The sequence below is a fragment of the Macaca thibetana genome, chromosome 2 (assembly GCF_024542745.1).
Source record: "Macaca thibetana thibetana isolate TM-01 chromosome 2, ASM2454274v1, whole genome shotgun sequence".
In the NCBI taxonomy this organism is placed as follows: domain Eukaryota; kingdom Metazoa; phylum Chordata; class Mammalia; order Primates; family Cercopithecidae; genus Macaca; species Macaca thibetana.
In genome coordinates, this window is record NC_065579.1 from 21,488,063 (window position 1) to 21,512,037 (window position 23,975).

Below are 23,975 nucleotides of genomic sequence, written 5' to 3' on the forward strand. Positions count from 1 at the left end.
TCTTCTCCTTTCCTGAAGATACACCTCGGTGCAGGCCTTCATCTTTCTCCCCTAAGTTATTACAAGGCCTGCTGGTATCCCCACTTGCTGGTAGAGCCATCTTCTCCACCACACCAGTGGCTCTCAAAGTTTGGTCCAGGGACTCCAGGAGGTCCCTAAGATCCTTGCAGGGGATTCCTGAAGATGAGACTATTTCTACAATGTGATTAAGGTGTGATATGCCTTTTTTACTCTCTCTCTCTCTCTCTCACAACATACAGTGGAGTTTTCTGAAGGCTCCTGACATAGAATATCACAACAGAGTGAATGTAGAAGCAGATACGAGAATCCAACGGTTTTCTATTAAGCGAGACATGAAGGAGATGTGTAGAACTATACAATAATACCACTCTTCTCAGGAAATACTTTTTGCTTTGCAAAACATAATTTTTTCATAAAAATGTGTTTTCATGTTAACATGTGATAGGTTTACTTTTTTCAATTAGTTAGTAAACATTTAAAAATGTTATCAGTTTTAAGTTTTAATATAGTGAATATGGATAAATATAACCCACATGAACAAGACCTCTTTAACATCCTCTGTAATTGCTGAGTGTCTAAAAGGATACTGATACCAAAAAGTTTGAAAACTGTTCTGACATTTAAAATTTTTTGATTTTTTAAAAAATTTGATTTTTTAAAATGTATTATTTTTTTTAAAGAAAATCTATTTTATCAAGTTACTCCTCCATTTAAATCCATTAATATATAGAGGATAAAACTCCTCAAGGTCATCATTGCTGCTTTACCACTGTACATAGGCTAATACCCTGCCATCCCACCTCAGTCCCCTGCCCCAACATGCCCACGTTCCATCTCGCCACTGCCAGCTCAGGTTTCCTAAGCCAACTGCAGTGGTTTTCTATCGTGTTGACTTAGCTATGTAGGACCATGTTTCCCAGATTTCCCTTTCCTGTGGGAATCCAGTTGAGGCTGGCCATGAGAAAAGTCATCCTGAGATCTGGAAGGCAGACATGCTATGCAGAATTACCCTTGGAAGGCACTATCTCAGCTAACACACATTGCTGCTGATCTCCTGGCTGGCAGTGTTGGGGAGAGCACAAGTAGCCCACAGTTCTTCTGCATCCCCCTGGGTCTCCACCCCCAGTTTCCCAGTCTGGGTGTGCAGCTCCAGGGCAAAGAGTGTCTGCTTTCTCCTTAGGCCACCTATGCTACTGGGGCACAGGTCCTTGTTCATCCTTATAAGTTCTAGTTTGCCCTTGCTTCTCCTCACACCAGTCCCAATTTCTTCTTCCCTGAGCCCTGCTGACCTAGAGCAACTTCAGTCCCACCACCAGCAGTAGAGGCAATACCTGCCATAGATTTCTTCACCAGCTTCCTTCATGGTCCCTACTGAGTGACTTTTTGTGCCCTGCAAGACCTTTGCATTCCAAGTATCTCCCACAACTGTAGAAGATCTGTTTATTCTAGTAATAAATCTATTATTCCATGTCATTCACAGGGGCCCTGCTTCCCTGTTCACACCTTAATTCATATCAAATCTCCAGGTGTCCTTCCCTGCCTCTAGCTGTCCGGCAGAACACCAATTTGACCTTTCCTGGATCAACTCAGGATTCCCAAAGTCCTTTTTTTTTTTTTTTTTTTTTTTTTTTTTTTTTGAGATGGAGTCTCGCTGTGTCTCCCAGGCTGGAGTGCAGTGGCGCAATCTCGGCTCACTGCAAACTCTGCCTCCCGGGTTTACGCCATTCTGTGCCTCAGCCTCCCAAGTAGCTGGGACTACAGGCGCCCGCCACCACGCCCGGCTAGTTTTTTGTATTTTTAGTAGAGACGGGGTTTCACCATGTTAGCCAGGATAGTCTCGATCTCCTGACCTCGTGATCCACCCGCCTTGGCCTCCCAAAGTGCTGGGATTACAGGCTTGAGCCACCGCGCCCGCCCAAAGTCCTTTCTAAGCCATTTCACCAGCTCACAGTCCAATGGATATGATTCTTGTGCTCTTTATGTGCTCTACACTCAGCATGCCATGCAGTACTCCACTTGTAGTGCTTTATAAACAGTTTTCCACAGGTCTCTATCTCTTCCTCCTACATCTGCAAGCTCTCTGAGATCAGAAACAGGACCTCATGATCTATATCTTTGTATCCCAGTCCCATATTTTAAAAATAACCTTGACAGAGGGGAGGCAGAATAAATATGACATGGGTTTTTAAATGCCAGTTACTGGAAAAGAGGATGAATGAGAAAGGCTGGGATTAGCAAATTCTTTATGTCTAAGCTGGGGTCTGCATAAAGCAGTGTTTTGTTTGTTTGTTTGTTTTAATAAGGCATAACAATTATTTAGGGAGTTTTGGGGGTATGTTTGTTTTGTTTTGTTTTAAGTAGATTCCTAGTGCCATGCTTTCAGATATTTTGATTTGCAGACTTGGGGCAGAGCCTAGAACTCTTCAATTTAACAAGACACGGTGATCTCATGAAGAGAGAAGAACACAGCTTGAGGACCACTGCTAAAAAGAATATAGTGGGAGGAGAGGGGTTTAGGGTAACAATTCTTAAATTAGGCTCTTTGAATCACTTAGTGGGGAGAGTAGGGAGAGTAAGAGAAACTTAACAAAAATGCAGTTTCCTACATCCCACACCAAATCCACCAAATCTTCATAATCAGAAGTAGAGGTACTTCAAAAGTGATGGCTGCCTTGTGGGGCTCTGAGCAAGGAACTTTTACTCCTGTGGTTTAGCTGTTTATCCATCCTGACTTGGTGTAGGGACATTAACTTCCTGTCTTCATCTAGTCACTTAAACTCACCCTTGAACCTTCTGTCTATGAAGCAGAGACCATGTGGTGTCCCTGGATATAAATAATAAATACTCATAAGGAAAGGCCTTTGGGAGGGGTCACACAAAAGGATTCTAAAGAGAAGGTGGGGAGACTTTTGGAAAAATATCAGATTAACAAAAAGACTAAACAAAGTGATTCATAGAAAAGACAACAAAAAACTGGAAAGACAAGCATGATTCTAATGGTTCCAGTGAGTTTAAAGCCCATGCGGTGCCTATGAATTCCTCTCCAATTGTTTCTTCATATAGTTTGCACCTGTCCTGTCCCATGCAGTAACCACTGGCCACATGTGGCTACTGAGCACTTGAAATGTAGCTAGTGTAACTGAGGAGCTAATTATTTAAGTTTATTAACTGTGATTAATTTAAATTTAAAGACTAATATCCAATTCAGTCATTGGAAAATGTTTAAGTATGTTTGAAAACAACTTAGACATATGAACTTTTTTTTTTCAACTGTAAATTTTATAAAATCTAAATATAGGTCAAGTATTTCTGATGAAAACTTAGTGTCCAAAGTGCAACATGGTGTGAGTATAAAATATAACACCAGATCTCAAAGACTTAGTGTGTAAAATTTAATACATTTTATTTGATTACAAGTCAAAACGATAATTTTGAATATACTGGATTAAGTATATTACTGAAATTAAGTATACATTTTTCTTTTTACATGTTTAATGCAATTACTGAAAAAAATTTTAAATTACCCAAGTGGCTAGCATGATATTTCTATTGAACAGTGCAGCTCTATTCAAGACTATATAGAATGGGACTATTTAATGAGGGAAATGAGTGTTCCTCTATAAGGTAGTCATTCCAGGGAATTATAAGCTGACTCCAAGGATGCTATCATTTTGGAAATGCAGTCCTTTCTGAATCTCATCCCTACCTCGTCTCCACCTGCTACAAAGCAACCTTCAGGGTAGCTGATGAGCCCCTTCCAAAAAAATCCTTAGGATTTTCAAGTCCCAGTCTGGTGTTCACACACCTTGATTACCTTCTTCATTCAGTAGCCTTACTTCAATTGACTTTGGCTTATTTCAAAACACCAGAACCACCCCAAAACCATTTAAGAATGAACATTGATGACAATATTCAAAATATTATACCACTGCTTCTCAGAGAAGACTCAATACTATTTTGAATAAAGGCAACAGTATCTCTCTCCAAAGGGACCAATTATGAAGTCAATTGCAAACTTTAGGTTGAACTATGGTGTGTTTGTTAAATAAGTTAACAAACAGTAAATGACATTCTTTTTATAATCCCATCTGTAGGTCTTATTTTTCTGAGAACTGTTTTAGCTGTTATTTTCCACATCATCAGGTATTGGTTCACACTTTGAGACAGAAGTTTTTAACTTCAGGGTCCGACAGGTCCATGATGAGGCCGTGGCTAGAATGTAAGGGATCTACAACTGTGTAGGATCTCTTCTCATTTCTTTCCATTGACCCTTAATTGAAATTTGGCATTTCCTTCCATTTAAAAGGCAGGCAACAGATTACACTACCATTATATATCTGGGACATCACCAGTAAAAGTCACAATGTTCTTTTTATATGACAATACAATTCTTCCACAAATCCTGAAAATTTATTTTTTTACATCATGACATTAAAGTCATGATAGTTAATTTCTCCTGATCATAGCACCTCATAATATATAGAGACAAGTATTGGTCAATTCTTCACTTGGCAGTCATTCAGTCATGAAATGTGGAAGATGCATTATCCCACCCTAGATATTTAGACATCTACAATGCTTTGTGGAATTCCTTATTCATACTTGTTTGTTCTTCATCAATGGAAAGAAGTCAGGCATTTAAATTAGTCATTACAATTTTGCAAAATTGGAAAGTTCAAATGAGAATTTTTGATTCTTCGAAAGTTACTATTGCTGTTTGGAATATGATATACATGTAGGCTACAAGTCTAGACCAGGCAAGTTCAAACACATCTGATGATTAAACAAAATGTTGAAATGTGTTATTTAAAGTAAGTTTAAGATTATTATTGATGACACATTGGGTGATGATATTAATCATCCATAATGTTGTAAATTCTGTGAGATTCAGTGTACTTTGTGTTATTTGTCTTGCTCTTAGTAATCCTATGTACTTTCTTAAAATTTAAAAATATCATTCTGAAAAAGGGTACATAGGTTTCACCAGACTGCCAAAGGGATCTATAGCAGGAAAAATGGCTAAATCTCCTGCTCTAGGCATTCCATGACTAATCTAGGACCCTGAATATCCACGTATTACTAGAGATGCCTGCTATCCACAGAATCCGCAAACGTTTCCTAGCCCTGGACACAGTGTGCCCAGACTTCCCGGTCAATTTACAACTGAGTAGAAAGAAGACCTCTTCATTGCCATCCACACAAAGGAAAGGTAAGGTAGAGAAAAGAACATGACTTTATAAAAGAAGTAATGGCACAAAGTTTCACCTGATAAAGCCCTAGAAGTTGATGGTGAATTTGAGGTGGTAGAGGCTGAGAAGCAAACAACAACTTCATGGTAACTCAATAAATTACCACTAATTTTTCTAGAAACCGGTAGGCTCTTCTTCAATATGAAAAGTGAATTATTCTTACCTGTTATTACTGATGCCATTTGCTTCACTCAGCTGAATATAATATGAATGTACATTTAGAAACACATCCTGGCCAACACAGTGAATCCCTGTCTCTACTAAAAATACAAAAATTAGCTGGGTATGGTAGCAGGCACCTGTAATCACAGCTATTCAGGAGGCTAAGGCAGGAGGATTGCTTGAAGTCAAGAGGCGGAGGTTGCAGTGAGCTGAGATTGCACCACTGCACTCCAGCCTGGGTGACAGAGTTAGACTCTGTCAAGAAAGAAAGAAAGAAAGAAGGAAGGAAAGAAAGAAAGAAAGAAAGAAAGAAAGAAAGGAAGGAAGGAAGGAAGGGAAAGAAAGAAAGAAAGAAAGAAAGAAAGAAAGAAAGAAAGAAGGAAAGAGAGAGAGAGAAGAAAGAGAGAGAAAGAAGTAAAGAAAGAAAGAAAGAGAAGAAAGAGAGAAAGAAAGAGAAGAAAGAGAGAGAGACAGAAGGAAGATAGGAAAGAAAGAGAGAAAGAAAGAAAAAGAAAGAAGGAAGGAAGGAAGGAAGGAAGGAAAAGAAAGACTACGGCACTCTCTAGTTAAAAAGAAAGCTATATGGGCTTTCCACACTAAACCCAGGCTGGGCAGAAGAAAGTGATGCATATTGGAGGCCCATATTTTTCAGCACTGTTGTCCCAACATTTAGAAACATCCCTGGCATAAAAACAACACTGTAGCTTTTAGAAATTTTGTTGTGTGTGTGTTTTTTTTTTAACACTAAAAAATGAGATTTAGCCCACAATTTAATATTGTCAATACATATTCTTCATTACACAACTGGCATGCCAACTGTTACCTAAGCACTTCAGACTCTTCAAATCCCACACCCACACATTCTGAACTCATCTGCATCCAGATATGAATAAAGATGAATAGCATCTTGAGGAAATTGCTTCTCCATTCTCAAATGGCAAAAGCCATGGAGTATACTCCTCATAGTGTCTGAGGAATTTCTAAGAGCAACAAGAAAAAATCCTAAAGTCACTATTTTGTAAGAAAAATCACGTCCTTCTATGGCAACCTGCCCACTGGGGATTTCAAATTAAAAGGGACCTTAGAATTCCCTTCCTGTAATTCTCTCTCTCTCTCTCTCTCTTTTTTTAAAGGACTTCTTTATTTTACTAAACTCAAGTTAATTAGGTTTTGGCAGGTCAGCAGCTCAATTCAGCATCTCTTTATAGACAATGGTTCTAAGAGATCTTGATGAAATTGCAAATGCTTAGAAACAGTCATTTGCTTGCATGCTGGGTAAATAGGAAAGCATGCTGACTGTATTTATTTTCCTATCATTATGTCACTGTGGGGTGAGCTAGTAAAAAAAGTAGAGGTTGCTAACATTTTGGGGGGGTGTGTGTGTGCATCTTAAAATAATTTATTTTTTTCTTCATCTCAAACCATTATTCCATGCTTGCAGGAAGTCCCCAACACTAGAATAAACTGTTCGCTAAATGTTTATTTATAAATTGGATTTTTTCACTTAAATCATTAGTGTTCATTGATTCATTCAACAGATAGTTACTGAGTGCCAATTATGGGCCAGGCTTGTGATATACACAGATGCAAAAGCAAGGTCCATTTTTATCCCAAGAGATGCTTACAAGGTGATGAGATGCCCAGGCTAACCTACATTAATTTCTTATCTTAGTTAGGGCTGCCTTAACAAATTGCCATAGACTGGGTGGCTTAAACAACAGGAATTCATTTCTCACCGTTCTGGAGAAGATACCAGCAGGGTTGATACCTGATGCAGATGGTGTAGGCTCTTTCCTTGGGTTGCAGACAGCCGCCTTCTCACTGTGTCCTCACATGGCCTTTCCTTGGTGCGTGCAGGCGGAGAGAGAGAGGAAGCACGCTTTCTGGTGTCTTTTCTTGTAAAAACACTAATCTCATGCTGAGGACCCCACCTTCATGACTTCATCTAGATCTAATTACTTCCCAAAGGCCCTGTCTCTAAATACCATCTCATTGGGGGTTAGGACTTTGATACTTCCTTAATAGCAAATGTGCTATTTCATCTATAATATTAGTTCAGTAGAACAAGGTGTCTCAAATCCACCTCAGAGGAGAGGAACCTTGGCCCCTCTGGGACTCCTGCAGTGGTTCGGGGAACAGGGCTCCAGAAACTGGCAGGAAACGGGAGCTATAGAGGCATCAGACACTGCAGTCCTGAGGTCCAGGTGGCTTGAGGCTCAGAGGAGACTAAAACAGACTCTGAGGCTCAGGTCAGTTCCAGAAGCAGAGGTAGTAAAATTTTTGCAGTGGAGCCAAAACTCATAATGAATGTTCTTCTGAAAGTTAGGTATCCTTATTTCAAGGTCTGCCTGTATCTTTGAAGCTTCTTATGATCATGTTCAATCAGGCAATACAACAAAACAAATAAAGATAACACAAATCAGACAACACCAACATTCAATGTATTATAATAGCCTGGAGTTTTTGCAAAGCTGCAATTACACAGAGCTTTTAGCCAGCCCCAATGAAGCAAGCTGGGTACATATCCAAACTCTCAGCAGTGTCAAAGCCAACATTCACCAAGCTCAGCCCCTCAACCAGAAATAATTTGACTTTTATAGGGTTTGATCATTTCCTTAAAAGCCTTTATGATCAAAGCCAGCCTGGAATGCAAAGGGATCAAAAGATGGGAAATTACACAAATGCAAGTGCAGATTTTGACATAACCCCCATTAACAAGTAGTGCAGCAGATGCCTTTTCAGAGAATCCCCCCCCCCATCTCAAGGAAACAACAAACACACACCATGTCGAGGTGAAATTTTTTCTCTGTCACCCTGAATCTATGCAGAATCAATAAATAACTCTTAGCTGGATCTTTGACACACAGACTTTCAAAATGGAATGTCAAGCTCCTTGTGATGTTTTTAACAGAATAAAGGGGAAAAATACACCTACGTTTTTCTTCCCCCATCTATTGTTAAAATTAACAAGGCAGGTGAGGACATTCAGGTATCTTTGGGTGACTTAAACCATGCTGAGGGCTGTACTGAGTATATGGCTCTGCCACAGCATGCTAGGACCCAGGAAGAATTCTAACACTTGTCTGATTCTTTGCAAGGACTTTTATCTCCATCATCCAAAAAACTCCTCACAGCAAGGTATGAAAGACAAGAAATATAGCCATTTGGCAGAAAACCAAGGCTCAGAGAGCTTAAGAAGCTCTCACCTGTGGTCACACGGCTAACGGCAGAATCATATTCAAAATCAGAAATTTCAATTGCAGAGCTTATCATCCTTAACCAAGCCTGGAAACCCAGGGCTCCACTTTTCTGTGGAAAGCTGAGTATAGCCTGCATATGTGTTTTGTTTTGTTTTATTTTGTTTTTAATTTAATTAGTTCTACTATGTTTTAAATGAATTGGTTCTACCAAACATTAGGATCTTACACATGAAAATATGGACTTCTGACACCTTTTGGAAAACTCAAAGTTCAGACCTACACCAGTGCAGGCAACAGGAGAAAAAAAAAAAGGACTAAAAGGAGACTGCAGCTCACTTCCTGGAAGATCTTGCCATAACCCAGAGCTGATCAAAGATCTCCTCTGTCTGTGACCTCATGCTCAGCTACACAAAACCCTAACAAGTCATTATTCTGTTCCCTTTTCCTGTGTCTGTGCTTTCGCTCCTCCTGGGATAACCCCATCTGTCTTATCAATTTGGTGGGTATACATAATCTTCCAGGATTCGGTTCAAATGGACCTGGCTCCACGAAGAATTGACCATGAAGTCAATTCTGATACCCCTGGGATAATCAGGCTTTGTTCAGGGTTCTTGAACATTTTCTTATGCTTGTTTTACAAACCTGCTTTCATCTGTTTACATTCAGTGCTGAGTACACAGTAAGCAATAATATTTTGTTCAATAATAATAACAATGACTTAAGTAGTACTTCTCATGTGCCAGATACTGTTAAAAAGCACCTTGTTCATGTTAATTCATTTAAGCCTCACAACTACCTATTATTATACCCATTTCACATAGAGAAAACTGAGACATACTAAAGGTTAGAAAAATTTCCCACAGTCACTCACTCAGCTATTAAATGGCAGATTAATTAGAACGTAGTCGGGCTACCTTTGGATGAATGAGTGGGTGTGTAGGTGGATGAATAATTAGATAGAAGAAAGGGAGAGAGAGAAGAAGAGAAAGGAAGAAGGGGGGGGGACAGATAAACTGTCAGCAATAGGGAATGGCGGCGAAGGCAGATGTGAAAAAGTGCTTTCTGTTGCAGGGGCATCGAGTCTTTTGGTGGGGTAGGGGCAGCAGTATGTGCTTGTAAACTCTACAACCAGCTTTCTAAGGGAAAATGCTTGCTTTGTAGTATAAACAGTGGTGCAAATCCTCCTACCATGGCTGATTTCATGATGCCAACGTGATATCTGATTACAGAGTTGGAGAGGGCCAGTTTGAACATACCAAGGCACAGGGTATGCCAAGGAAAATGGCACATAAAGTGACAGGTAACAGCCAGGTGACAAAGGACTGTGGAGGCCAAAGCAACTCCATCTTGGATGCTAATCCACCATGTTGACTTCTGATTAACTTCAGTTCCTGGAAGGCCTCTAAGATTTTCCACTTATCTAGTGTTCCTTGTGTAAGAGCGGGTACTTACTTACTATAAATCCTGCCCTTAGGTCAAACAAATTTGATGTTACCATATTCAGTAGTTCTACAAATCCTTTCGGAATCATCCCTTTCCTATAATATGTAAACCCTGGGTCTAGTGGGTAATGGCTCAGGGATCCACCAAGATGGGCACATAGTCAAAAATCTAAGGAACCCTTCTTCATCTTCCTATATCTTGCCTACATGACAATTATCTTGTCTCGCTATCGCCTGACATACAGACATGACTTCTGTTCCTAAGTCCCAATTGTAGGTTTCTTTCTGAGAAACTGGATTTGTCAGCCTCTCTCTTCAGCCTCTCAGCTTCCTTGAACTTTGGGATAGGTTTGCGTAGACCTGCCCATTGCTAAACAAGGACCTGTTAAACCATACTAAGGATGCAATCCTCTTATATGCAAGCAGGAGTAATTTAAAGGATTTTAGCAGAGAGTGATATGATCGTACGCTTATAAAGAGTTGGACACAAGCACATAGTCAAAATCTAAGGAACCCTTCTTCATCTTCCTATATCTTGCCTACATGACAATTATTGCCGCAAGAAAAGTTATCAATTGTTTCACCCCTTCGTACCTTGTCCCTTTACCGGTCAGCTATTTCTCTCTCTGTGTCACTCCCCCTCATCCTTTTATTGTAGGTTCCCAGAAGTGCTCCAGGTGTAACAGACCCTCAGGACTGTAGAGTGTCCATCTATCATTGTTGGATCTGTAACATGTAAGGGCTGGAAGACCTAAGCAAAGAAATGAGTCTGAATTAACTTAAACAGAGAAGACATCATATGGAGTAAAAATAAAACAATGTCAGACACATCTTTGACATTATACACACATATAACTGAAAAGGACTTTAGAAATCATTTAATTCCTAACTTTCCTCTTACTGGGGAAGTAGAGCCCAGAACATTTGACGTAACCAGCCCAGTGCTACAGAGATGGTTAGAGTCAAAGCTGGAACTGGAACTAGAACTAGGTTGCCTGGTTCCCAAATAGTCTATACGCACATAAAGAGGGCATTTTCTGAGATGTCGCCACCCCTGCAAAGTCAAAAGCTTTCTTAGAAGAGTTTTTTTCTTCTACTAAGCAGGTTCTATTTCATCAAACAGAACAAACAAAAACTTGCTAATTTCCAGGAGCAGGGACATTCTGTTATCTTCTTCCAACACTGGACAACATGAGCCATCTGTTTAGCAAACACTCCAGGACCACAGTTCCCTCTTTATCACTCAAGGCCTTATTATCTACTCTAAAAATTCTTCAGATCCTGACCTCTTCCCATGGTTCTCCATCTACCTGCCTGGGCCAAAGCCTTTCCTGATAACTGGGAAGTGGGAAGGGAAACGAAGTGAATCTTTAAAAACTATTTTGGCAAGTCTACTCAAGAGAAATTGTTGGAGGGGGAGTTGAAACTTTTGGCTGAAATGCAATGGACTCTGATAATTCACCCTCATTTCAGGTGATATTGGCCAAGGCTACAGTGAACCTAGCCAAGGGGGCCACTGGGAGCTAAAACACAAGCCAGGGTTCATTGGGCCAGGATCCAGGAGGCTATTTTTGCTCCAAGGAAGCCCGTTTTTCATTTCTCACAAAGGCATCCCATATCTTGGTTGTGGCCCTGATAAAGGATCATTTTCCAGCTGAAGGTCTTCTCTACTTTCCAATACCACTATCCACAGTCTTGATCCCTAAGAACAGAGCAGAAAAAGCCACTTTCCCGAGTCAGAGAAGTGAAAACTGATCTGGGGAGGAAGGTCCCAAAGTGCTAACGCCGCTAGAAGATCCCAGAGTGCTAAAGCAGCTGTATTATCATTTGCCTGGGCCTGTCCCAATTTATACCTACTGTCTTGGAAAAACAACTAAGAGCCCTTTCATTCGCCAAAGTGTCCCAGTGGGAAATGATAAATTATATGGTTGCCATTGTCTGGAGTTCTTGGGGTCAGAGACCTCCAAGGCATCTACCAATAGAATTCAACGCATTCATGAACCTGCATGGAAAAAAAAATTGCAACTTTGTGAAGCTTAAACGGCAATGTACCATCTCATTCCATTTTAAACACAGGCCATAAACCTCAATAGTAGCAGTACTAGTGATTAAGTCACCAATATAAATATTTTCATATCACAATACAGCTGCCATAGTTATCTCATAGGAGCATGTATGCCCATTCCTACTTCGAAACAATACTAGCCACTAGTCCCACTACAAGATCTTGTTATAGAGGCATTATGTAAGAAGCACATACATTAGTAACAGTGGTTTCTTTTATAAGTTGATAAACAGATATTTCAATAAAATTGGTTTGTGCTATAATCATATGTATTATATTTTATGCATTTAAACATACCATTCCAGGGCCCCTAGGCTTTGTCAGACTGTCAAAGTGCACCATGGAGTAAATCAGAGAAGACCTTGGCCTGGAGATTGATAAAGCCACACTAATGTGGCACTCTGATATGTGAGAAAGAGACCTTGTCCTCTGGCTGGGGAGCTAGGCTGCCTGTGAATTATCTACGCTATGCGGTGTTATTTAGTGCGTTCCTTTTCCTTGTAAGCTCGTCTTTCAGTCTTTATTACTCCCATTCTCTTTTTTTGCCTTCTCTTATTCTTATTGTTTTGTTTTGTTTTTTTCCCCCCTTATCCTTTGGTTTTGGTTTACTATCAGGTATTTCTTAGTCTTACTGTGCTAAGTATCGGGTTCTCTTCCTTTGGGTAGGTTTTTTGTGGTTGCTGTTTTTGTTTTTGTTTTGCCATGCTTCTCTTACTCCTCTTTCTCTCTTGCCCCACCTTTCCCACCTTTCTGTGCTGTTGTCTGCTGCCTCTAGCTTGGCCCTCCTGACTTGGCTGGCCACACACCATACCCCTTTCACAGGTTTTGTAGCGGAAGCATTGGGTATCAACAGTCCACAGTACATCTTCCCTTTGGGAATCATTTTCAGTTTACTAGCAGACACTGTTTCTGAGCCACAGTTAAAATAACAAACTGGCCACTCCAATAAATGACCGCACAACACATAGTAGCAGGAAAATAAAAGCTTTGAAACCCTAAGCTTAAATATAATTGTGGAAAGGGTGAAAAGTATTCCACTTAATAATCCGTGATGGCCAGACATCTAGGGAAGATCAGCAGCCTGGACCAGGACTCTTCTCAGTGCATAAATTCCCAGTGCAGCATAGGAAAAGCATACTGCTTAGTCACTGCTAACAGGGGGAGCCCTCTGTAGCAGGCCTATACAATGATTATTTCTCCAAATCAGAGCTCAGGTTAGAAGACTCAGGGGAAAGCCATGAGACCTCATGACCTTTGTGCTTTAGCTTTAGAGAACTATGCACTGTGCCTTCAGCACGGCCCTCACCAGAGGACATATTTGTCCTGAATTATTATAGCAGTCTCTCCCAGTAAGTTACTGAATATTTCTTCTATCAATGACCTAAAATTGGAAGGAAGAAGGAAGGAAGGAAGGAAGGAAGGAAGGAAGGAAGGAAGGAAGGAAGGAAGGAAGGAAGGAAGGAAGGAAGGAAGGAAGGAAGGGTGGGAGGGAGGGAGCAAAGGAGGGAGTGAGCGGAGGGAAGGAAGGAAGGAAGGAAGGGTGGGAGGGAGGGAGCAAAGAGGGAGTGAGGGAGGGAAGGAAGGAAGGAGACGGGGTTGGGGGGGGCGGGTGGTAGAGGAGGAAAAGAGAATAAAAGGAAACTAATCTGTATTTGGAAACATACTCACCACTTTGTCAAATATTACTCCATGGTTGAGGATAGCTTCACATATTTGTAATATTTGTTTCCATTTTATTTCTAATGAAAGGCATCTAAAGCATTTTTTTAAACTGTCTGAAAATGCAGTGACATTTGCACTGGACAAGTATTAACATAAAAGGTAGCTGAGAGAGCTTAGGATAAAATGGAACTGTAAATTTCATAACCTTTCCTAATCTGTTCATTTATTCTCCTAAAGAATAAAATCTGGTTTTATTTGGGGAGGATTTTTTTTTTTTAAGTATTTACTCCTTTATCTATTTTGAAAGAACTATATGGCTCTTACTATTAACTTACCAGCTGTGGTGGAGAAATAGTATGTTCAAACCTATCAGCTTTTGAGAAGATTCCAGATTTCATTCTCATATGAAATGACCATTTCGTTTGTCATTGTCATGTTGAGATGTATTAACTCACTAAGTTTTTATAAAGTATATGTAGATATATACTAACATCTAAGGTATAAGAGCTTCCATCATGACTCCAAACCACTTATCAAATAAAGTTCACAAAGTCACAATTGGCAGATAATAAAATAAATACAAAATTTATTAATCTTATGGATTATTCAAATCTAAATATAGATTAAGATATTTTATATTTGTTTAAAATAAAATCAATAAGGGTAAAGCTTCTCAGGTCCTACTCTCAGCTTTTTTTTTTTTAGTATCTTCTTCAAACTCTTTCTACAGAACCTTATTATTTAGCTTCTCTTGCTATTAAAAATAGTCAAGATCAGATATTCTAAATCTTGATTATTTTTTATTTTCAAATATCTAACCCAAGACTTTTAACTCATACTGTGTATTGTATAAGCATATCTATTCATTGTGTTCTGAATGAAAGTTTTTATTTTTTCATATCCTTTGTCTCAGAGCATATTGCTTAATAGTAATTGTTATTCTAAATGTCAACAAACTCATATTTATATGATTTAAGATAAAGGCACACCCCAAAGAATTTCCCCAGAAGATGTGTGATGTGGGACTTTTGATACTGCACCACATAGAAGCCACAATAAAATAAGTAGAGGGGATTGGACCACATAAGTAAGGTAAGGATACAGCTCCCATGAATAAACTAGGAACTGGACACCAGAATATCTGCCCAGGTTCCAAAGGATTCCCCTTCCTGTGGTCCCTGGGACAGAAACCATTTCTTTCGGATATTGTCACACTTAATTTCAGTGTTACATCTCTTTTCTTTAACACTGCTGCAACTCAACTAAGCTGGTATCCCCACCTCCAGAAGGTCACCCTTCTGGGTGATCTGGTTTTGAATGGCTCTTCCTGAAGAGTGGGGCAGCTGTGCAAGTTTTTCCTACTTGCATAAAAACAAAATTGGTTTCTAATGAATTCTCTGGAAAATGAATGCTTCCCCTTGAGATAACTGGGGTCTTGGGGATTCAGAACAGTCGACCTGACACAAAAGGCAGACTGAGGTTGGGGGTAGGAAAAAAAGGAAGAAGAGGGAGCAGCTCTTAGTGCATGCTGGATCTCTGTGGGCATTTTGGTCACACCTGGGTCCCTCAGCAGCCAAGCCTCACCTCCATCTTCCTCCACCCATCCCTCCTCTGACAATAATGTTGACTCACTCTCTTCTTTTCTTCTTCCACCTCCCTCACTATAGGATGACCTAGGTCCTAGTGTGCCACAGCATTAGAGATAGAAATCCTATTCCAGGTGACATAAAAGGCACCAGGTTTCCACCATCTGTCTATGACTCTTGCCCTGCTGATGTGATTCTGAAAAACAGGATTCTTCTATCCCCCCCTATTGATTATGACTATTACTGTAGTCATAGTCAATATTACTATTGACTTTGTGTTAGTTTGTCTCCAAAGAGAGGACATCCTGGTACTATAGAGAAAAGACATGAGGTGTTCTTGGAAACTAGAGCTTTGTCTCATGAAATGCTTAAAGGTGTATGAAATCCTCAAGTGACTGGAGAAAGCCCCCTTTGTTGAAGGGGCTAGGTAGGCAAGGAAGTGACAAATATTATTGGAAGTGACAAAGAACTATTTTTCCTCTTTCTGAGCCTCAAGTACAGAAATATATTGTTTTGCCTTAGCTTTACATCAGCATAAACTTTAATGAAAAGTCAAAAATCCACGAGAAATCCAATAATTCATGCCATTGTATTCAAAAGAATGTTTCCTGTGATAGGAAAAATTCCGTATTATTTTCACAAATACTTGGAAGTATGGAAGGATGAAGCAACTCAATCTAACAGAAGACTTTGCTAAAATCATTAGAAATCATTTAATCTTATTTAGAATCATCCAGAGGAGGCTTGCATAGTTAATTTTTGTTGATCTGAAGACTTATAAATATTCTGCAAATTTTTATTTCTGCAAAAAGAGTCAAATTTGTGGTAGCTTATTCATTATATATGATATAGAGTTTTTTCTGGTTATGCTGATTGAGAAGCATTTATGGGAAAATAAGCAAAACACTCTTTTTAAAATAAAAATTATTTTCCTAATTAATTTTAAGATGCTAAAAAAATAGCGGAAGTGAGCATAACTTATTTATGTATAATGGTACCATATTTGAGCAACAGTCAAAAGGCAGTGGTTCTAGCATTAGTTACGCTACAAATGCACCAAGCAGCCTTGAGCTCAGCATTGAATCTCCTCCCTGAGTCTGGATTGGGTGGGATGATATCTGAGATTCCTCTTAGCTCTAATTCTGTGACTCAATTCAGAGAGAGGCTTTCATTTGCCGAATACAATTGCTACATAAAACTGCCTCTAGTTCTTGACCACAGAGCAAATCCCTGTTCATATTTGGATCCCTCCTTCCATTTATCTTCCTATTTAAAAAGAGAATGTCTACGAAAGGTTCAGAAGAGAAGTCCAGTACCAGTAGCCAGTTTTGTAAATCGATTTACAGTACTAGTATTCCACTATACCAAGATGTACCCCACCAAACTTTGAGACAGGCGATATGCAACATCAGTCTTCCTAATACTCTGGTCACAGGGGCTCACAGGCCAGGACTGGCACTCATAGGATGCCCCTGCAGTTTGGAGTAAAGGGTTAGGGGCCTCACTCATGCTTCCTTCTAGACAAAGGGTTTTCAGTACCAAATAGGGCTGGGAGTATGGGACATACTCAGTGTTCTCTGCTCACCAGACCAATCAGCCCCACCATTTCCTGGCTGAATGCCAATAAGCAGATAACTTGATTTATTCAATACTGGGTTTCCCCATCTATAACACGAGATAAGTATCTCTACCCATCTTTCAGGACTGTTGTGAGGGTTAAATCTAACACAAGCATATACAATATCACATATAGTGTCTGGAATAGAGTAAGAACTCCACACCCGCTAGCTAGCGCTGATTGTTACATTACTATTTGTCTCCCCAGCACGGTTCAGCAACCTGAAATAAACCCACCTTGATGTGGATCTGGAGTCTTTCCTCAGGTTACCAAGGGACATATTCTAACTTGTTTCGACATGCAAAGAGAAGTGGCCAGAGCGCAAATTCAGGCGACAGATAAGCATTCAGAAAGAAATGAGCCCAGCGAGGGGGGGCTGGGGTCAGAGCTAAATCTCGTGGAGTGTGAGTTTTAAGTCTAGGATCCTACCTCAGGTATCCAGGTGCTTGTGGAGAAGCCGGGCTCTCTCACCAGGCCTGGCCTGTGAGGGTGTGGCCTTTGTGCTCAGGAACTGCACCAGGAGCCTGAGCGCAGGGTATCCCCGTTCTGCTCCTTGAGGCTCTGGAGTTTGCCACCGCTAAGGCAGGGAGCTACCTGCTCCAGGGGTGCCCCGGAATGGGAGGGACTGACCTCGGGATTTCTCCCGGGAACCCTGGCGAGTCGATGTTTCCTTCGATGTGGCCAAGGCGAAGGACCCAGAAAAAGGAACTGCTCTGAATTTTGCTTTTTCCCAACTGGTACAAAGGAGCAGGAGTCCTCTGTAGGGCACCCGCGAAGAAAGTAAGAAAAGCCTGCACGTGGAAGGTCTGAACAGGGAGGACCTAAAGGTTGTACAGGGTTCCAAACCCACCCAACCAAATGTTTCCCTATAGGGCTACTAGGAACCAGGGATCCACTCTCAGCCAAAGGCACCTCTGGGAGAGGAGCATGCACCTCCTCAGGGAGAGAAGGGTTAAGTGAGGTGCTTACTGTCCTTGGTAGTCACTGTGCCCCCACCCGGAAATAGGGGGCTAGGTGGATAAAAGGGAGGGGAGGCTGCCTCTTCGAAACAGCTGACTAAGCCCCCTCCCGCAAACGGTCTTGCACTCCAGATTGCTGGGGTGCACAGGAGAAAAGAACCTCCCCTTCCTGCATTTGCCAGAGCATCTGGAACCACCAGAAGGATCTACCTAGAAACTGCAAGGTGGGCAGATCCACCTCTGCCTGGGCTCCCAGGTCTAAGAGCTGGGTCTCCCCTCACCCGAGGCCCACACCTCCTAGCTCTGCGTTTCCCTGCGCGCCCTCAGCTCTGCACTCCCCAGCCTCCCGGGCGCAGCACAGGGTTCCCCCCACTCCCTCGCTCCGCCCAGGTGCGATTTGTGGAGGGGCGGGGGAAAGTGGCTCCCACCGCAGCCTCCGCTCCTGCGCTCTCCTCCAACCACTTTGGACCCCTGTTTACTCGCCGGGCGCTGGGAACTCCCCTCTACCCCGCACACACCACACACGTCTCCCCCTGGGAGGCAGGAGTCCCCTTCCTACACTGCGGCTGCGGAAACATCCTTGACTCCCGAGCGCCTGGCAGAGAAGGTGGGCGTGGGTCTACCGACCTGGGTGCGGAGGTGAAGGAACGTAGAAGCAAGCGGGTGCCAGAGAAGAGAGCAGACTATGGTCCTCTTAGAGCATGGAGAAGCATCCCTGGTCCGCGATCTGACCATTCAGTCACCACCCAAGATGCCAACGCATTCAGATTCTCGCGGGGAGGTTTGTTTGCTTATGGGGAGGGAGATCGCCCCATCCCAGGCACTGAGCAGCCTGCCTTCCCAAGTACCCAAGGGCCCGGCATTCCAGGGCTCCATTCCTTGTCTCCACGCGCCCCCAGGTACCCAAGCCCCTCCCCCATCTGTATTTACATACCCAGGCCAGCGCCCTCCGGACTCAAATCCCTTTTCCTCTTCGTCAGATGGCCTCTCAGGGCTGGCCCCTCGTCCACATTAGCAGTACCTTTTCATTTCCCTCAACCGTGGGCAGATCTACCCGACCCTCAGCTTCCTCCTCCACCGCACGAGCAGCCTTTCCCTCCCTGAGCCACTTACTTCACCCACCCATATCTGCACTTGCAGTTCCCACGGCGCACAGCCGCAAGCCACTCCAAAGGTTTCATTGCCGAGTTGGGGGTGGCGTGTGCAAGGATGGACTGACTCCCATCGCGCTGGACGAAGCTTCAGGGGTGGCCGCAGCCATCCTCCACGTCCCACCTCTCTTATTTCACCTTCCCTGTCCCTACCGAGCTCCTAGAGGCTCCTAGAGCTCCTAGAGCACTGCTGGGTCCCAAACCCTCGCCTCAGGAGCCAGAGCTGCGGGGAGTGAAAAGTCGACTGGCAAAAACACACAGAGAGAAATGGGCAGATGCATATGGCAAGAGGGGCTGGGGGAAGGGCGAATGCAAGAACTAAACCTGCAACTTGCACAGCACGGGGTGAGCACCGCGCAGGGAAGGGTCACAAAAGTTTGCAGACTATTGTATAGCAGCCGGCTGAACAGGAGCAAAGAGGGTCGACTGTATCTCTCCAGGAGGAGGTCTCTCCCAGGGTCTGCGCAAAAGGGATCGGGGGGGCTTAGAAAGGCATGGCTTAGAACTGAGGTAATAGTTCTCTACTTGTTCCTTGGAGGGACGGCCTAGGTACCCGGGGAGAGGGATGATCCCGCGCGCTGCGAAAAGCAACAGGCGGCTGCACCTTACCTTGCGCCAGTCCCGGGCCGGGGTGGCTGCTCCATCCTCGTGGCTCAGGGAGGAGGCGTTGGGTGCGTTTGCTTAGGGGTGTGCGCGCTGCCAGGGCTGCAGCGGCCGCCACCTCCAACCAGCTGCAAGCCGAGCTGCCCACCTGGGACCGGGCTGGCCCGGCGGGCTTGGCTCCGGGCGAAGGCGGCGGGGTTGGTGCGTGGAGGCTGGGTCGCGGGACGCAGGCAGTGCGTGGCGCGGCTGGCGTTTTCGGGCGCTGCCACCGAGCGAGGGTGCGGCCCTGGGCTGCCGTGCGGGGCACGACTTGGCTCGCGTTGCTGCGGCGGCCGCTGCAGACCCTGCTCCAGGCGCCGTAGCCTTGCAGGAAGAGCAGACAAAGACGCGAGAGAGGCAAAGCGCCGCTTGCCCAGATGCAGTCGGCTCAGTCACTAGAGGGAAATCGCCTCCAAACCCAGCCTGGGGATGAGGGAGGAGGGGCGAGGCGGCTGGGGACTAGAAAAGCAGCAGGGAATTAACGTGACAGTCAGAGTCCAGCCAGCGCCTCGCCGGCGCTGCTCTCTCGCCTCGCCGTTGGGGGGTCCGGAAAGGAGAGAGGGGGCGGGGGCTGAGCGTTGGCTGCAGGAGACCAGCTGAGGTAGGAGTATTAACTCCCTCCGCTGCTCTCGCCTTCCTTCCTCGCACCCTCTTACACAGCTCTACTTGCAGCAGTCTATGGCCCCATTCCTTCCCCCATTTTTCTAACTACTGAGATCAGAGCTGAATTAAACTGGTGAAAGGAGCAAAACGTGCAATGGATTGATTGCCCTCCTTGGGGGAAAAGCGGAGGCTTAAAATCAATTCGACAAATGAGTGTTTACTGGGTGCCGAGTACTGTGCTCCTCTATTGTGAGGGAGGATTATGAATAAGGTACCCCCCTCCCGCCCCAGGTTCCATTGTCAGATCTCAGAATCAGTTTCCCCTGCAGTTCTGGAAGCCCAAAGTTTCGGGGTTGAGTTGTGGTCCCTGATCCCTACCCTCAACCCATCTAGCTTTCTAAAGCAGAAGAAGGTGAAATTCAATTTTCCCTTCTCCTTCCTGGGATGACTTTAATGTGCAGCCGAAATGGAGTCTCTAGGCCCCTTAAAAAGCGCGCGCACGCCATTGTGCGTGTGTGTGTGTGTGTGTGTGTGTGTGCGCGCGCGCGAGTGTGAGCGCGCTCGCGTTTGCGCGTGTGTTTTAAGAGTAAGTCAAATTACTGATTTTAGTGATGTTCTTATTTCATGATTTTAATTATTTACCATATCTGCACTAGACACCAATTTGGGGCAGAGGAACCCGGCTCTCCAGACTCTACAAATACCACCTTTTCTCTAAAGCTTTTTTCCACTACCCCAGTCCTCTGACAGAGAGGAAGAAATCTTTCCCCTCTCTTTGCCCTCTCAGAATTTTATTTGCCAATAACTTGCGGAACTTATATATTTATAGATTTATCTCTTCACTCACATATGAGTATTCCCTGTGCTTTTTGTTTGTTTGTTCTCACTGCAACATCCAGCAGTGTTTTGTATCTAATGGGTACTCAAGGAAAGCTTATCCAGTTGAAGGTCATTTTCTCCTTCAATATGAGCTAAATCTCACTGTCTCTAGAATTAAAGAGACTCCAGGGATGAAACTTTTGATTTAGGGTGTGGTGGAGGGAGCCACACATCCAGCTAGGCTCACAGTCCCTTTACTGGAAAGGTAAAAATATATATATATTTAATTCATGTTGGTCTCTAGACAATCAGTCTTCTTCCACTGACCACCTCTGTTTCCTGAATTCCCAAAAGCAGAAGAAAACCAAGCTGCTGAGCAACTGAATACAGCAAGGCATATATTTTCGGCTGCCAGCACCTAGAGCAAACCCATTCCAAGTGGAGAATGACCAAAAAATCTTGATTATTTCATGACCCGTGTCGAGTATGTTGAAAGCCTGCCAGTTTCCTCATTTCTATTGAGGCACTCTTATTCTGGATGCATTTTACAACAGTTTGAACAGTGTTACATCGCTGAGAGGTGAAGAAAATTGCTTTGTAGTTTAAGGATATTTAAATTTGCTTGTTTCTTTTCTGTCCCACCTTCTACAAATTACAAGATAGATACCTCAGATCAGGAATGCTCCATGAAAAAGTAGGTCCATAATGCAGGAGATTAGACTAAATGACTCTTAAGCTGTCTTCTGTCTCTGAGACATTATGATACTGTGATTTGAAAGATTGTGGTTTAAAGTTTGTTTTTTTTTTTAATTTTTGTTTTTTAAAAGACATTTTAGAACACAAACATAGATACATTTGGATAGCAGGTATGTAATTTGGTGTAGTTTTTCTGAAGGAAAATTTGGCATTGCTGTTGAAAGCATAACATTTTTACACTTCATTTTTCCAGTGACTCTAATTCTTTAAATTCATCCTCAGGAAATAACTGAGGTTGAGCAACAAGATTTATCTACCTGGGTATTCATTGCAGTGTTGTTTATATTAGTGGAAAATTGAAAAGAAACAAAACTAAACTCAAAAGTCTACCAAGAGAGGAATGGTAAAATATTTTGTAAATCTATCCAATGGAATATCAGTCAGACACTAAAATGTTGTAGGTGAATAGGTGAATATTATCATGATTTATGGTTGTAATATAATTTTAGTCAAAAATTTCAGGTGCACAAAGTGAGATGTAGAATAGTAAAAAATAAAATCTGGAGTTGACAAATCTGGGTTTGAAACCAGGCATTTCTACTTGCTGACTTTGTGATTATGGACCTGAACCTCCAATACATAGACTGTATAATTGGGTTGATTTACATTGTAGTATTGTTGCAATTAAGTGAAATAGCATTTATGAAGCACTTAGCATGGTGCCTAATACACAGAAAATCTCAATACATTAAATGGATTTATTTGGCAAACAAATGTATAAACATGAGGTTAAGGTATGATATATTTTCTGGTAAAAATATATACATATATAGACTCATTTCTACAGTAAGATATACTTCAAAATTACCAGTGGCTATCTCTGCTGGCACTGGGATTTGGGGTGTCTTTTTAAAAAAATAATCCTGTAGTAATCATAAAGTAAAATTATATAGTAAATAACAGCAGAATTTGTTTTTAATTTAATTGTCTTTTAATTAAAATACTACTAACTATGGACACAGGAAACCTCTCGATTTGGAAGTTCTCTGTTTTTGTTGATTCATCAACAAGTCATCAACATTACTTGTTGACTGTTGGTGTCACCCATGCTATAAAAAGGATAAACAACAGGGCATGGAGTTTGTCACCTCTGATATAAACTTAGATTTGTTTTGTAGCAACCAGAAGTCAAGTCCAGCTCAGCAAAATATGCTGTTTAATATAAAGAGCTGATTGGTTGCTACCCTTGCCTTGTCTTGACAGCCAATACAGAGAGAAGGAGAGAGGAAAAGGAGGGATCAGAAGCTATATTTGTAACTTTTGATTAGTGAACTAGAGAAGGAAGCCTAATGCTGCAGGGCCATGACCTTCACGTCTACTTTAGTGGCCCCTGTGGGTCAGAGATGGATGGTTTGTACAAGTTGTCTGTGTATATTACAAATGTTATAGAAATACAGAGGGGAATATGATTTATTGGTGTTTTCAGTTTAACTTTCTTTAGAAATAGGGACATACGATTGAAAAATCAGTATGTTCCAGAACATATTTCATGTAAAAGAAATTCTTTGAATTTTAAATTGTATTCCCTCTCTGAAACTCTTTACAGAAATGAAAATGCATTTCTCTGAGCCCAGGAATTGATTTTCTGAAATCTGAATCGTTGGGGTGCCTGAAACTCTGCTGTCTAATGGATGAATGGGATCAAAATGTGAAGATATGATTATCATGAATCCTTTGTACAAGGTGTTCCAGTTAACTACTAATAACAAGCCATCCTTAAACTTCTTGGCTTAAAATAACAGCCATCATTTATTTAACCTGAATCTAGAATTTGGACAAGGCTCACTGAAGAAGACGCACCTCTGATCCACTTCCCACGTGGCTCGCCACATACCTGATAGGCTGTGTTGGCTGTTGGCTATTGGTTGAGCATCCGACAGGAGCTGAGAGCCAGGGACCTTAGTTTCTCTCCATGCGGGGCTCTCCATGTGCATCACACCATAGGTTCTCAAAGACTTCCTCACCGCATAGCGGTTGGGTTCACCAGGAGAGCTCCAACAGGGGTCAGACCCTTTCCAGATAATGAAAACCTGAACAGTT

At 42.4% G+C, this 23,975-nt stretch overlaps 1 protein-coding gene across 6 annotated transcripts in view; it reads right to left on the reverse strand.

Moving 5' to 3' along the window:
• Positions 1-23,975, reverse strand: part of LRRC3B (leucine rich repeat containing 3B) — a 206,257-nt gene that overhangs the window by 75,098 nt on the left and 107,184 nt on the right. For 3 of the 6 annotated variants that reach the window (XM_050779505.1, XM_050779509.1, XM_050779508.1), the window contains exon 1: positions 19,725-20,537. The gene's annotated coding sequence lies outside the window, so the exon portion shown is untranslated. The other 3 variants (XM_050779504.1, XM_050779507.1, XM_050779506.1) reach the window with 3 other exon arrangements.